Source organism: Triticum urartu, chromosome 5A (genome assembly GCF_056163025.1).
Source record: "Triticum urartu cultivar PI428250 chromosome 5A, HENAU_Tu73, whole genome shotgun sequence".
NCBI classification, from domain to species: domain Eukaryota; kingdom Viridiplantae; phylum Streptophyta; class Magnoliopsida; order Poales; family Poaceae; genus Triticum; species Triticum urartu.
The window spans coordinates 615,542,162-615,545,955 of record NC_141877.1 but is presented as its reverse complement, the minus strand read 5'-3'; positions in this window follow the sequence as shown (position 1 = coordinate 615,545,955).

Here is a 3,794-nt window from a genome sequence, read left to right as displayed (position 1 = left end):
GGAGCCCGATTCGGTTCAGGTTCTTCCCGATTTTGTTTCCTTCATTTCCTAACCCTTTTCAACCTATTGTATCTCGAGATTATCTGCGAGCTTAACCTCTTATATACTGTTCTGGTGCCTCCTTTCTCTCCATAACTAAAAAACCAATCAAGTAAAAGTTTTCTTGAGCTTGAGTGTTGGGACAACATGGCACATTCATGGAATAAGAGGCAAACCTCTTCTAAAGAGTAAGAAGATCGAGAGCTCGAGAGTCGTGACTCACCCAATGGCTCCAAGAAGGAGAGGGCAAATCGGATGGAGAGCGACGGGTATTCATCCGAGAGGAACCAAGAGAGGTGCTCTTCAGGAAGGAAGGAGAGGAGGAAGAAGAAGGAAACAAGACTCTAGAGGCAATCCCTATCAAATTCATCAAGCTCGTCGGTACCGGCAACCACCTCCACTTTATTAAGATCACTCCAACCCCTGTGGCTAGTTGTGGCTTTCAGGGATGCACTATTCATCATCCGCTGGAAGGGTCGTAGGAGATTAATCCCATGGAACGCTAGGAACACACCATTAGAGTGGACATCACCGTTGGACCCCCGAGGAAGAAGTTCCTTGAGCATCATGACTACGTCCCCGTTCAGCATCGCGCTCGTCTACCCGAGGTACAAGCTACTAGTTTTTTTATCGAAAGGGTTTCCCCTGCTCCATTTTATTGAAAAAATGGAGCACAACATCCAGGATAGTTTAAAGAGCTAAGGCCTACCTAGAGTAGCAGTGCCAAGAAAGAAATTTATGACAATAACAACAACATAAGCCATGCGGGGCGAAAGATGATACTACAGTCTAGCCAAGGCAGAACTAGGCCCTCGTTTTACATGTTGTACCCATCCGGCGGAATCATCCTAAATGAGCTCTGCGAAAGAAACCGCCTAGTCTCCCCACCGCATCAGCTTCGGTCTTCACTTCCAGGCGACACACAACAGTTCTCCTCTTTGATGGTCCAGCTGCAGGAGACAACGTCATAGTAGAACTGATTGGTCGCCCACACACAGGATCTTCCATAGATGAAGAAGGCAGCTGACTTTTCCCAAGATGACTCGAGTGCTTGTCCACGACACACCCTAAAAACACATTTCATTACACATGGTCCAAATGCTCCAAATGGCAACAACCCAGGCAATATTAATATCAGTTTTCTTATTATTAAGCCCCTACAAAATAGATAACCCTGTGATATTGTGTGGCCAGGGGAAACTAAATGTATCAGCAATGTCTTCCCAAATGTTTTGACCTACAATGCACTCGAAAATTAGATGATGGACAGACTCGTGTTCACCACATAACAAGCTGGTCATGTTGGCTACATGTTGCCTCTTGGACAGATTATCCCTTGTAAGGATCTTGTTGTGATAAGAAAGCCACAAGAACACCAGATATCTATGTGGTACTGGGATTTTCCTAAAATTTTTCCAGATAGGGGTAGAGACCCCTTCCCAATTAATCATGTTATAGACGGATCTTACATAGTATACTCCATTTGGTTCAAGAGTTCGCACATGCATATCCTTACTATTATTTGGAACATACTGGGACACTAGCATATTAAGATCCCGTCATTAACTAAGGAAATTTTCGTCCACACAACGACTGACATTAAGTTTGAGTGTTACCCCATCCCAAACCTGGGCCACAGAGCTATTTTTTGTTGACAAATTTCATAGATGTCCTAGAATTGGGTTTTTAGCAAAGATTCGCCAACCCAGATATCATGCCAGAAGTTGATATGGCTGCCATTACCCAGTGTCCACTTATAAAAAGGTCGGGTTCTAGCAAATTCCCAAGTGACCCCTTTCCAGAAGGGAGAACCCATCTCCGGTCTAGCCCAAAGAGCATTTGAGTTGGCAGTTGTGGGAGTCCTGGATTAGGTGGTCCTCGGACAGCCGGGCTATATCCCTTGGCCGAACTGTTGGACTATGAAGATACAAGATTGAAGACTTCGTCCCGTGTCCGGGTGGGACTCTCCTCTGCGTGGAAGGCAAGCTTGGCAACTTGGATATGTAGGTATCCTCCCTTGTAACCGACTCTATGTAACCCTATCCTCCTCCGGTGTCTATATAAACCGGAGGGTTTTAGTCCGTAGGACAACAACAATCATACCATAGGCTAGCTTCTAGGGTTTAGCCTCTCCGTTCTCGTGGTAGATCAACTCTTGTAATACTCATATCATCAAGATCAATCAAGTAGGAAGTAGGGTATTACCTCCATCGAGAGGGCCCGAACCTGGGTAAACATTGTGTCCCCCGCCTCCTGTTACCATCCGCCTTAGACGCACAGTTCGGGACCCCCTACCCGAGATCCGCCGGTTTTGACACCGACATTGGTGCTTTCATTGAGAGTTCCACTGTGCCATCACGATAAGGCCTGATGGCTCGTCTTGTTGTCAGGGACAAAGTTTCCTCCGGGGGAGCCCTGGCTGTAGGCCAAACTCTTCGATTAGGTGGCTTCGTTGTGACCGCCCCGTCGGCCGTCGCGTCGACGATGACTTCTCGGGTCATCAAAAACAGCCTCAACGTTGGCTCGGGATTCACCGAGCAGATGGATCCAATGGAGCTCTCTTCCTCGAACGAGCTCCTGGATCGCATCGCCGCCTTGGGAGTCGCTATGGACTATGATCGGATCGGGCTTAAACCCGACCAAAGGGAGATTAACTCTCCGCCGGTTACCCATCAGATAGCGGTGGTGGAGGAGCGATGCAGCGATTCTTCCTCTATTTTGAGGACAAACTATGTCTGGATTCCCGAGCTCTCCGAGCCGGATACCCGTCTACGGGAGGACATGGCCCAAGCTTCGAACCTGGAATCAAACGGTGAGCTAGTACCGTCGGGCAACGTCTCGGAACCCAAACTACCAAGCTCGGAAACTCCTTTGGGTCTCAGACCATGTCAGGGCTTGGACTTAAATCTACCCACCCACCCTCACATAAGTGATCTTTCCCATATTAGACAAGAGCCCCAAGAGACAGTACATCACTATTGGGCCAGATTCCTCCTTGCGATAAGCAAGGTGAAGGACTGTTGCGAGGAAGACGCAATTTCATTCTTTTGTAAAAATTGCACGGATAAGGGAATCCTCAACGCCATAAGTCGCCGTGATATAACACACTTCGCTGACTTGGCGTCCATAGTACGGAAGTACTGTGCGATGGAAAGCACTTGGAAAACCCAAGCACAATTCTGGGATCCTCCGGCTCTAACTAAACCCTCTGTCCGAACTAAAAGGGTGTACTCTCGTAAGTCACCCAATCCAATTACAAAGAAGCCAAAACCCACTACAGGGCGCGGAACCGTATTGGAGGGATGGCTCAATGGGCCATGCAAAATTCACAGTACATCGGATACCATGCCAACACACAGCCTTAGAGCATGTTGGATACTCCGGCAGGTGGCCAGGAGCGGCGAGGATCTCCTTGTCAACAATACCGCAGAGCACCCTCCCGCGGAAAATAATAATACATTACTGACAGTCTTCGAGACTTTCGCCTCAAACAATAGGCGCAAGCGGGCACTTCGCAGCCTCGCCGAAGTCTGCCACGTTGCAACGATAAATCCATGGAACGACACGGCCATAACCTTCAATGCCAGTGACGAACCTCAATTCCGCACAGCCCGAGCTCCTGCCGCTTTGGTCCTTAGTCCAATTGTAGACGGCTTCCGGCTTACTAAAGTACTCATGGACAGTGGTAGTGGATTAAACCTCATCTATGAGGAGACTCTTAGAAAAATGGAAATAGACAAGAGCCGCATTGAGCA